We start from the raw sequence: 12,606 nt of genomic DNA on the forward strand, positions 1-12,606 counted from the left end.
GCCTCTTAATATGGCTCTTTTCTGAATGCTTGAATTTCACATACCTTGCATTTCACAGTTGTAATCCATGGTCAATCAATGCTTTTGTTCATGTGTTGATACTTGTCAAATCATCTTGCTATTTCCTTTGATAAAATATATTAAAAAGTTTTCTAATTGCAAAAAAAAAAAAGATATTAGTTCAATTTTTTAAATAATTATAATTGTTGCACCAGACAAAAATTAATTTGATCACTATATTTGGGCAGTATTCTACATTATTTAAGTAGCTGGTGTTAACTTATTTCCACAGCTTTAAGAGAATTATTTTTACCTAAGAAGAACGGATTATCATTTTATTGTTAGTTTAAGTAGCAATACAAACCCTCAATCTTGGCACTACAGAAATGTTTGTAATGCCTCAGTCTCCAAATAAATATCCAAATAATGTCACATCTAAAACATGATTTAAAAATTCCCAATCACAAACCATCTATACATTGTGGTTTCTTCAAAAAAATTAATTATGCACCCTTGATATTCCCAGAGAAGAGTCTCTTTAATGGAACCACTGAAGAAAAGAGGTAATAATTTAATATATAAACCTTTTAGAATCATTCTTCCTATTTTCATACCTGTCTAATAGATGTGGAAATGGACGCAGTAGATACCACCACAGGAGGTGGATTTGGAACAACTGTCAAGCTGATTAGCTGGCAGACTGAAATACCCTCTTTGGGCCTGGGGTGGCTGAGGAGGGAGGGTGATCTACTTCCAGGCTGGAGCTATGCCAGGACTCAAGTCTCTGATGCTCCCCTGGACTTTTACCCCCACTCTCACAATAGAATGTATAAATTAAGACAAAAGATGCTCTATAGGGAGATACATCTAGGAAGATAAGTCGATGATCTAAAATTGCCAAATACCTGGGGCAAGCTGATACTATGAAGAGACAAAATAAAGGGAATTACTTGGGAGAAAACAGAGTTAACAGGGCAAACAGAATAGGGTTTTACATATCTTTAAAATATAATTAATATCTTCAAAATTTTTGGAGAGACGTTTGTGGGAAGATGGCAGAGTAGGAAGTTCCAGGAACCAGTCCCTCCACCAAAACAATTAATGAACTGGCAAGAAGTGTCAGAATCAACTATTTTGGACCTCTGAGGTCTAGTGGAACACTTGCAACATCCAAAGAACAGCTGATGAAGAGGCTGGTAAATATTGGTGAATTTCATCTTCCATGTAGTAGGTATCATCACCCCCATCTCCCAACCTTCTGGAAGGCAGCTGTGGGGACTGCAGTCTACATTCCTGGTGAGGCTTGCTAGTTTGTGCCAGAGAGGGAAGTAAGGGTATCCAAAAACCAGGAGTGTGTGGTCTTTGTTGATTGCAGCTTTTGATCACTGGAGGGGCCAGTAAGGAGGGTTGGCATTGTTTCAGTCCCCAAAAGGACTGAAATCTCATGGAGGAGATTTAAAGAGACAGTACTTTTTTCTCCCTTTCCCACTAGGGAGTAAAAATAGTTTGGAAAAGTCACAAACTGACAGCTATAGCCCTCAACATGCAAAATTAGCAATTCCTGAGGGGTAGGAGATTTTTATTTCCAGAGTTACCACAACATAATTCTCAGAATGTCCATTTCTCAAAAAAACAAAAACTACAAAACATCTAAAGAAACAGGAAAATGTGGCCCATTCACAGGAGAAAAAGAATTTGACAGAAACCATCCCTAAGGAACTCTTACATTGGAACTATTAGTTAAAGACATTAAGTCAACTGTCTTAAATATGTTCAACAAACCAATGGAAACCATGGACAAAGAACTAAAGGATATCAGGAAAACATCTGAATAAAATAAAGAGATAGAAATTATGAAAAGGAACCAGACTAATTCTGGTGCTGTAAAATTCAATAATCAAAATGAAAAAACTCACCCCTCTAGGGGTTCAACAGCAGATTTGAGAAGGCAGAAGGCAGAAGACAGGAAGACAGGAATGACCAAAACTTGTAGACAAAACAATTGAAATTATCCAGTCTGAGGAGTAGAAAGAAAAAAGAATGAAAAAAAAGTGAGGAGAACCTGAGGGACTTCTGGGACACCAGCAAGCATACCAACATACACAACATGAAGTCCCAGAAGGACAAGAGAGATAAAGGAACAGAGAAAGTATTTGAGGAAACAATGGCTAAAAATTTCCCAAATCTGATGATAGATGTGAATAAACACATTCAAGAATCTCAATGAACTCCAAGCAGGATAAACACAAAGAGATCCATACCACCAAAATACATTATAGTCTAATTGTCAAAGCCCAAAGATAAAGAGAGAATTTTGAAAGCAGCAAGAGAGAAGCAACTCATCATACACAAGGGATCCTCAATAAAATAACAGCTGATTTCTCATCAGAAACCATGGATGCCAGAAATCAGTGGGATGCCACATTAAAAATCCTGAAAGAAAATACCAACCAAGAATTCTATATCCAACAAAATTAACCTTCGTGAATGAAGGAGAAATTATGACTTTTGCAGATAAACAAAAACTGAAGGAGTTCATTGCCAGAGACCTAACTACAAGAAATGCTGAAGGGAATCCTTCAGGCTGAAGTAACAGAAAACTAGACCGTAACTTGAAGCCATAAGAAGAAATAAAGAACATTGGTAAAGGTAACTACATAGGTAAATATAAAAACCTGTATTATTGTACTTTTGGAATGTGAGGCTTTTTTCCTGCATGACTTAAAAAGCAAATGTGTGAAATAATAATTAAAAACTATGTTAATGGGCCTCCAATATATAAAGATGTACTCTGACACAAAAACATTATGAATGAAAAGTGATGGAGATGCGTAGGAGCACAGTATTTGTGCATTACTGAAACTAAGTTGGTAGGGGAGTTATTGCTTAATGGGTACTGACTTTCTGTTTGGGATGATGAAAATGTTCTGGAAATAGTGGTGAAAGTTGTACAACACTGTCAATGGTTCAAATGGTTTAAATGGTTTCATGTTATGCATATTTTACCACAATAAAAAAATTAAGAGAACAACATGAAGGCTATTATATATTTAAAAAAAAATTTACAGATCTTGGAAATGAAATATGGAATCAAGAACTCATTTTGGGTTACATAGGAAAATAAGAATCACAGCTGATAAAGAAATGGACCCAAAATTAAGAAGCATGGCAGATACATCTAAAATTTCGAATATTGGTTCAAATACATTTCATTGACTTTATTGCCAGCATTCCCCATCAACTTCACCAAAGAAATCACCTAAATGGCCTAGTCCATTGCCAGCCACCGTAACAGGCCCAGCCCAGCAGCACTGGCTGCACTTGCCACCTGGACTTCTGCCCTGGCCAACACCTGTGTCCACCTGTGCATCCAGGTGCCTCAGAGAAGAGCCCCAGGAAGCCCAGCAGCTCACAGCATGGCACCTATCTGGAGTCGGATGCCTGCACAGGTCTCAGAAAATGAGAGACTCCAGAATCAGTGTTTTAATCATTCAAAGGGGCCCAAAAACTTCCTCTCCTGCTTCCAGTGCCTCTAAGTAAAGGCTGAAAAACCAGGCACCCTCCCTTCATCCTCGATGTGGTCCTGCCCCTGGCCTGTCCCTTCCTTCTCAGCCTTACCCCTCCAGGGGTGTGCCCTGTACTGTGGTAGTTGGAGTCTGTGCTTGGCATTTCCAAGGGCTCTCCAGCAATGAGAGGGGTAGTAAGCAGAGCAAGGCCACTCAGCCTCCAGGGGAGCATGTGACTTGGGGACTCAAAGGGTGGGAACCAAAGGAGTCTCCAAAACAGAGGAATATTGCAGGCTGAATGAGACTCTTTTCTTGGGTTTTCTCCCCTCAGCTTCCAGACAAAGTCAGACCATGTTAAACCAAATATGCCCAGATTCATCCGTCCACAGAGTCTACTTTCTCCACTGAAACCCTACTTGCTACCATTATTGAAGGACTCTCCTTTAGGAAATAGAATAGTCCCTGAGTGACCCTGTTTCAAGAGAAACTAAACCTAGCAAGTCCCCGTCATCCAGGGATGTTATTGGTTTATCTGATGAAGGGGAGAAAAAGGGTCTGGAATGATCTTTCTGTATCAGGCCAATAATACAATGTTTTAATAATTTATTTGCTAAATGCTACTATGTGATTGTGCTGTTAAAAGTTCCCTGTGCTAGTAGTCAGTAATCTCCGTGACAGCTAACATTCGAGTGCTTGCCATATCCAAGCTTTATGGCTAATGCTTTTCATGGATCACAACCATATGAAGAAAGTACAGCTGCTTCCCTTATTTTATAAATGAGGAAACTGAAGTTCAGAGTTTGAAATTTCTCAAAATAATAGAGAAAGTAAGAGGGAACGTAGGATTTGGTTCCATGTGGTTGATTCCAGTATCATGATCTTAACCGCTGACATACACAGACCTGGAGTCTAGTTTTAATTCTACCCTCAACTCACTATGTGGCCCTGTGCACTTCATTCACAAGGTTTCCTTATCTGTAAACGATAAGTAGGCTGCTTTTGAGCTGATGTTTTATGACTATTATTTGAGCACGTGCTATTAGAAGAACTTTGCTGATAATGTTGAACTATTATAAATGTTTTTGAGTGAACTTTTTGGTGTAAAATAATTTTTTAGGGCCATTTAGTTTAGGAGGCATCTTTTGATCTCTAGGTTTTAATGCCTGCTTTACTACTTAACACTTAAATGATTCTACCACATCCCAAAACAACAACCAAGTGATAAGCTTTTTTTTTTCTCTACTATGCTTGCTTGGAGCTATATATCCCAGAAAAACATGTTCTTAATCTTAATTCATTCCTGAGGGTGTGAACCTATTGTAAATAGAACATTTAGATGAGGTTACTTCATGTAAGGTGTGGACTAGCTGAATCAGGATGGGTCTTAATACTGCTACTGGAGTCCTTTATCAGCAGAATGAAAATCAGACACACAGAGAGAAAGCCACAGGAAGTAGCCAGAAGTCAGCAGAACCCAGAGAAGCCAGGAGAGACCATCACATGTGTTGCCATGTGATAGAAAACCAAGGACCACGGATCATCAGCAGCCAGCCCCAGAGTGCCACAGTCTCCTGGAAGAAAGCACCGCCTTGCTGACTCCTCAGTTTTGAACTTCTCCTAGCCTCAAAACCATGAGCCAATATTCCCATTGTTTGAGCCAGCCCATTGCATGGTATTTGTTTTAGCGGCCAGGAAACTGAAACATCTACTAATAGAACAAATTTATTTATCTGGAGTCCACTTTTTCTATTTTCTCTGAAAAGGTTTTTATCTCTCCTCCTTTTGGGTTATAGGACCTATACCAAGTTTTGCTTTGTTAATCTTCCCTTATTGTCTTGATCCTGCTTTTTTCTTGGAAAAGTCATTTAGTTGTCTATTTGCCTAGAAGTACCTGCATTCATTCCTATAATATACTGTATTTGAATGCAACTAGGATTTGCAGCAAAACATGATTATGTATAAATAACTATATTAAAGCAGTTGGACAAACCCAACATGATTATGAGAAAATTGGAGAATGGGATAAAAAGATTAGAATACTGTATTGGAATCAGAGAGACTGGAGTTCAAATCCCAACACTTAACATATTTTATTTTTTAGCACTGTGACTTGGGACAGGTCAATCAGCTTCTCTGAGCTTCAGTTTCTTCAAATTTTAAACATAATATTTTATCCCATAATAGCAAACACCTAGATGGTGCTTACTATGTGCTAGGCTCTATTCTAAGTATTAACTTATTTAATCCTCATAGCAGCTTAATGGGTAGGTATTTTGTTATCCCCATTTCACATATGGGTTATGCAACTTTCTAAGCTCAAACTTACTGAGTAAGTGATATGGTCAGAATTTGAACCCAGGCAGTTGGCTCCAGAGTTCATGCTCTTAACCTTTAATTGGCTTTGTAGTATATATAACATTAGGCCAAATTCCCTGGTCTGACTTTCATACTCCAAGTTCCCAGTGATTTGTCATTCAGGAAGTCAAATACTGATCAGCAAATGGGAGGAAAGTAGAGTAAAGACTAAATATCTAATAACTTTTATGCTGTTAGCTCCTAGAAGAAGTAGCAGAAGCCTCCCCTATGATTTTATTCATCTCAGAAGATTAGCTTGTGACTCCTGGGAAAGGATGGGGCCTCTGTTTGTTCTAAAAATGTTGAGAGAGTTGAGTAGTGGCTTTGAACTCCATCTTCATAGAGGGAGCTGACCCAGTGCTAGAGACATTTCTTGTGCAAAGCTTAATAGTGGATACTCTACAAAGAACATAGTTGATAATTCCTTGGGCTGTTAGCTCTAGTTCAGCTGAGAAGAAAGTAATTTTCATCCTCCAAAGTCTTCAACTTCTTTTGGGAAATGTTCTATCCTGAGGGTTTCAAACTGGTGATCTGTGGGTCTCATATGGCTGGAAGACCTATTCTGCTTGGCTTGCAAAGTGTTGACCTACAAATTTAAAAAAAAATCAAATTAGTTGTCAACATTTAGCAATCAAGAGAGTTCACATTTATACCCAAGTTGCTGGCCTATTGGAAATTCTGAAGGTCTGACAACAATCCCATATGTCAACAATTAGCTGTAACTTAGCAGATTCTGCTGCCATTGAAGTGGGCATGTGTACCACCTTCCCCCAGTCCTCTCACATACCCTTCACCCCCCACTGTGGCCCATTTCACTAATGGACATATGTCCTGGGCTCCTAATAGCCAATGAAGTGGTTATCACTATTCTTACCTTTTACAGATTTTCCCTGACATCAGCCACTTCCCCCAGATGCCCAGAACTTCTCTGGTTGAAGGCTGACTGCTTCAGTTACTCAGTTAAAGACTATTTCCAGGTTAAAAAAACAAAAAAAAAAAAAACAAACAAAAAAAACTTAGCCTTGCTAAAATGTAAACATCTTAGAGCCCTGTTTTAGTTTGCTAAGCTGCTCAAAGCCGACACCATAAAATGTGTTGGCTTTTTAACAATGGGACTTTATTAACTTACAAGCTTACAGTTTTGAGGCCATGAAAATTTCCAAATCAAGGCATCACCAATGTGATGCTTTCTTCCCAAAGACTGGCTGCTGGTGATCCTGGACTTTTCTGCCACACAGTAAGGCACATGGCAATGTCTGCTGGTCTCTCTCTTCTTTTCTGGGTTTTGTTGCTTTCATCTTCTTGCTTCTATGGCTTTCTCTCTCATTAAATTTCATTCTCTTACATAGGACTCCAGTAAGAAGATTAATTCCCATCCTGAATGAAGTGGGCTACACCTTAATTTAAGAGCCTCATCAAAAGGTCCTACTTACAATGGGTTTACAGCCACAGGAATGGATTAGATTTAAGAACATACCTTTTCTGGAGTACATACAGCTCCAAACCACCACAAGGCCATTAAGGGACATGGTGTTGATAGTGATGATTTCAGGCATCCAGAAGACCCATTTTATCAAGTGGCCTTCTGGCAGGGCATGCTTGATAATAAATTATCTTCTAGGCATAAAATATATACATTTAAAGGCCATAGCTTTTTTTAAGTTTACATTTCACAAATGATCCATTTGAGAAAGGAATAAGCCAAAATGCCAGAATAATATAGATAATATGCTCCAAATGTCATGCCTGTAGGCAGCTGTAATGATGACCAGCTGATAGTTAACTTATCAAGGGACTGTTTCTTGAAAACTCTAGAAACAATAAGGACATAACTGAATAAGACAGAATCCTTCACGGGGAGAATTTTCTTCATGATAATTCTTCATGATAAAATTTTCTAACCTCCAAATTGGGATATGTGAGCTGAGATTTTTTTTTTCTATTTTGATAGTTTCAAAGAAAATAGCTCACCCTGGAATACCTTTAGATATACTTCACAACTCATTATTCTTGACACAGTTAAGCCATAATAGGTCAGGATCTCTTGAAAACTCTAGAACTCTAGTCTTATACATAGGGAGAGTCCATTCAGATTTAAATGGATGTGAACTATGATAGAGCAATCATCAAAGTCATAATTGAGAATACTGCCTCTCACATAAGTAATAAGTAAAGATTTATGTTACATTTAGCATCTTTTAGCACTTGTACTACACAATATAAAAAGCATCACAATTTATAATTTCTCAATTAGGAATGAAAAAGCAGTACTGACAAGCAGGTATGCTGTCTAGAAAGAGCAGTATCCGTGGTAGTTTGAAGTCTTATATTTTCACTCTGGGTCCTGGATGTTACCACATTTATAACACAATTAAAATTATTTTCCCTCCTTTCAAATATTTATAAAACAACTCATGGTCTTTGTTTACCTGTAATTTTCAAAAAATGCTTTAACCATAGTGCATCAGAAGGAAAAAAAAAAGGGCAGCCATCTACTTAAACTGTATTTTATAGGACACCCAAAGCGCTCTGCCACCCAAATCACTAGGCTTTTTCAATATCTGAAATCAAAACTGTTTTAGAAGCTTCCCAACAAAATCTGTACTCTCTCTTATCTTAATGTAATTTCAATTCATAACACCAGAAGTCTCCAAGTCTACCTGGATTTGCAATCTCAGTTACCTCTAACATTTTTCCTCTCTAAAAAGCAATTGTTTATTTTTTAAAAACTAGTTCCCTTCTACCCCCACCCCCACTTCCACCCCAGCACACCTCAGCTAGGGTCCTTGGATGTTTACAGGCAATAGAAAATAACTCTAAAGTTTTTTAAACAAAACAAAGGAATACATTGGAATTACACTGAGTAATCTGTCTATTCAAAGAATGTGCTGAACCATAAAATCTTGAAAGGAAACCAAGGAAGCACTAAGGTCCTCAGCAACAGGAACTTCCCTGTGGGGTCCCGTCACTGGGTAACTCTGCTCCTGACACCTTTCGTCCTTGTGTGTTTAACCCCTCCAAATTAAAATTCCTAAGAGTGTATGCTATTGGCCCAACTTAGTCTCCCTCCCTTGGGGTGAAGGTGAGTAGTCCAGCAGGCTCTCTTCTGTTACAGATCTTGCAGGCAGTGGTGAGAAGGCAACTCTCAGACAGTCACTGACTGAGGGCCCCAGCTGCTCTGTTCTGAAATCCCTTCCTCTGTTAGCACAGAGCGCAAGCTCCTCCGCAGGCTGCACACAGCCCACGACTCAGCTCAGCAAGGACACTAGGTAGGCCCATTCCTGGGAGAAGCATGCTCCCCCGATGGAGGACTTTAGCTTGAGGACTCCCAAGAGACTTGCCGAACTTTGCTTGTAACTATGCTTCTGGCTGAAACACTTCCACTCCATCTTCCTTCCCATTTTCTCTCTCTTCTTCAATCAGACCTACATTGCAGTCTGACGGCTCTCCCAGTCTCTCCCACCTCCTTCCCCCATTTTCTCTGACAGGCATTTCCCCAAATAAGTTTCTTGCACATTTAATTAATCCCATCTTGATGTCTGCTTCTCAGAGGACCTGGGCTGACACACCAAGAGAGCCATTAGGAGTAGATGAGGACAGTTCTCCAAGCCAAAGGTGCTGAGCAGAAAACATAGGCTATATTCCTACATTACTATATTCCAACATTCGACTGCCCAGCACACACACACAGGCACAAATACATATTACAAATCCTTTTTCTGAGGCCTTCCAAAAATGCTCCTGTCTAAGATCATGAAAGTTTCCACACATAACTAAACATTCTCATCCCTTTGTCAATTGAAGACAACATAAAGTAATGCCTATCTCTTGTATCTAAAAGTAAAGAATCTGCGTTTTCTGAGTTTACAATCTCCTAATCATGTCCATTCCACCTCTTACTCCTTCTCAAAACGGTCTTAATATTCTGAAGTATACGGCGAATTTAACCACTATCCAAATAACTGTTAATAACGGAAGAAGTTAGCAGAAAGAGAAGTGAAATTTAAAAATAAATAAATGACAAGGAATTAAGGAAATGCAGACTGAGGTTTAGGTTGGTCAAAAGGATATACAAGGGATTGAGAATGCCTTTTCGACCAAAAGGGGAAAAGAAAGGCAACAAAATAAGGTTTTAGAGGCCAAGAGAATTCATATAGAGTCAAGAGGCTGTCCTGGAGGTTACTCCTATGCAAGCTTCCCCTAGATCTGCCAAATGACCACAATATGGTAAGCCCAAGTCAACAGTAGTCCCGAAAACCTTAAAGAATACCCGGATCCCTATCTGAGACTCCAAAGGTTTCACTCACTAAGTTTATTCGTCAGAAACTTAAATCCTTCAGAGTGCTCCTATGCCAGCTAAATCCCATAACCCAGAGGCAATAGCCTCTTCAAGAACATCAACTAGATGTGTCCCTTTTGCTCATAAGGTTGACACCCCTTTTCAGCATGGATAGGTTGGGGTGGTCACTGCCTGGACATTCCTGGTGATCAAGAAAGTGATTGAACTACAGGAAGGGGTAGCAACAGACAAGATGGAATTTAAAAGATGGTTATGAATGCTGAATCTTTATATAATTTTCTTTTTCTTAGTTGCTGGGGTGTTGGAATAGTTAGAAGGAAAGAATTGAAATGGCGGAACTGTAACCCATAGCATCTTTTGAAGTTTGTTCTATAGATACTTGTTAAATTGTAATTTGAAAGCTATACCTTTTTGTATTACGTTATATTTCACAATAAAGAAATAACTAAAACTATGGTACCATAAGTCAGAATAACTTTGGAAATTTCCTATATATCTATTTGTTAAATCATACTTTGAAAGATATTACCTTTTTGAATATATATTTCATAATAAGGAAATACCTGAAACTGTGGAATTGTGACCTATGCTCTCTAACTGCTTGTTAAATTGCACTTGGAAAGTTATCACTTTTATGTATTTATGTTATAATCTACAATAAAAAAATAGGATTAAAAAAAACAGGATATACAGCCGCTGGGCATTATGTCTTCCCTCCTCCATTGCTCCATCAGACCAGCACCTCTCCTGGTCAGGGATCTGTACTTGATAGTGTGGCTGAGACTTTCATTCCCCAGGGGTCTGAGCCCACAGTCCTTCTGCCAGTGTAGGGTAAGAGCAGTCGTCATGCCCCTTTACCATTGGGAATAGTAATTCAAGGATGCATCCCAGGGTGTTCTCAGATTCTCACTATTCTCTTCTTGGCCCCCATTTGTGTCACATTTGCTCTGGGCAGAAAAAAAGTAGCAGAAACCCCCTTAAAATTGAATAAAAAATAACGAGCTTTATTATCTCAGGACAGGAAGTCCAAAGGTGGATCAGTTTCCAGGAAGGTTAGATCAGAGCTCTTGCTCAATGTCTCTTGTCTTCTCTTTGCTCTGCCCTCCTCTGAGTTCAGCTTTATCTATTCTACCAAGTGTGACACAACACTTTGGGAGTTCAGGCTGCTGCCATTCAAAGGCAATGTACGCTTTGACTCGCTGATATATATAGTTTTATTTTTCCCATAGCATAATACAAGATCCAGAAAAGAAGAGTAGAGATGGGAACGGGAAAGAAAAGAGAATTCTTCTCACAGTTACAACCAATGAACCCCTTGCCTTCTTTCCCTGGGACACCTGGCTCTGTAGGTTTGGTTTTACTGAAGTATCCTCCCTCAAAGACATAGAGACTTTTTTGCTGCAACAGAAGCTGATGCTACTATGTATATCTGACTGTGTCTGGCTTTATATTCAACCAGAAAACTAACAAGAAGGGGCTTAGGTTACAGTGTTAGCAGCTGTATTTGACCCTGACTCTCTCCACAAAGGAAAGAGCCTTGCTGTGTACTGTGATCACTCTTCCCTCAGCATCTATTCCTACCTTTCTCCTATATTTGGACCTCAATTTTCACCAATTATCCATTGGTTTCCTTCACATTGATCATTATCAAGAGATAATAATCATCCCCAGCCACAGGGGTGGGTCCTGTCATATATGTAGATTCCATTGACTTTATGATAATAGACTAAGAAACCTAAGTCAGAACCAGTCAACACATGGCAACTCCCTGGCAGCCAGTATTGGTTCAGGAGTGGGAAAGTGACCAAAATTGTTCACTCAGACTGATGAGTAGGAGTTTTATTCTATAATTGGGACAGAGATCAATGAAGAAGTAAGTGCTTGTCTTTCAAGCTACTAGCTTGTGATCTTGAAGGAAGGTCGCTGACAGTCTTTGCAACATTGCTTAACTATTTAATAAACATTATTAGAATCTTATTCCATGTTTAAGCAACTCATTTCTAATGTATTTTTTTAATCATCATTTTATTGAGATACATTCACATACCACGCAGTCATACAAAACAAATTGTACTTTCGATTGTTTACAGTACCATTACATAGTTGTACATTCATCACCTAAATCAATCCCTGACACCTTCATTAGCGCACACACAAAAATAACAAGAATAATAATTAGAGTGAAAAAGAGCAATTGAAGTAAAAAAGAACACTAGGTACCTTTGTCTGTTTGTTTGCTTCCCCTACTTTTCTACACATCGATCCATAAACTAGACAGAGTGGAGTTTGGTCCTTATGGCATTCCCAATCCCACTGTCACCCCTCATAAGCTACATTTTTATACAACTGTCTTCGAGATTCATGGGTTCTGGGTTGTAGTTTAATAGTTTCAGGTATCCACCACCAGCTACCCCAATTCTTTAGAACCTAAAAAAGGTTGTCTAA

General features: G+C 38.9%; 1 long non-coding RNA gene across 1 annotated transcript in view; it reads right to left on the reverse strand.

The window, feature by feature from the left end:
• Window positions 1-12,606, reverse strand: part of LOC119522950 — a 52,079-nt gene that overhangs the window by 20,619 nt on the left and 18,854 nt on the right. Inside the window, exons 2-4 of the long non-coding RNA XR_005214570.1 lie at window positions 6,736-6,828; window positions 6,265-6,447; window positions 45-152 (exon numbers count right to left, since the gene is read on the reverse strand). This is a non-coding gene — a long non-coding RNA (uncharacterized LOC119522950). The remainder of the gene's footprint in view (window positions 1-44; window positions 153-6,264; window positions 6,448-6,735; window positions 6,829-12,606) is intronic.

This window comes from Choloepus didactylus, chromosome 2, assembly GCF_015220235.1.
Source record: "Choloepus didactylus isolate mChoDid1 chromosome 2, mChoDid1.pri, whole genome shotgun sequence".
In the NCBI taxonomy this organism is placed as follows: domain Eukaryota; kingdom Metazoa; phylum Chordata; class Mammalia; order Pilosa; family Megalonychidae; genus Choloepus; species Choloepus didactylus.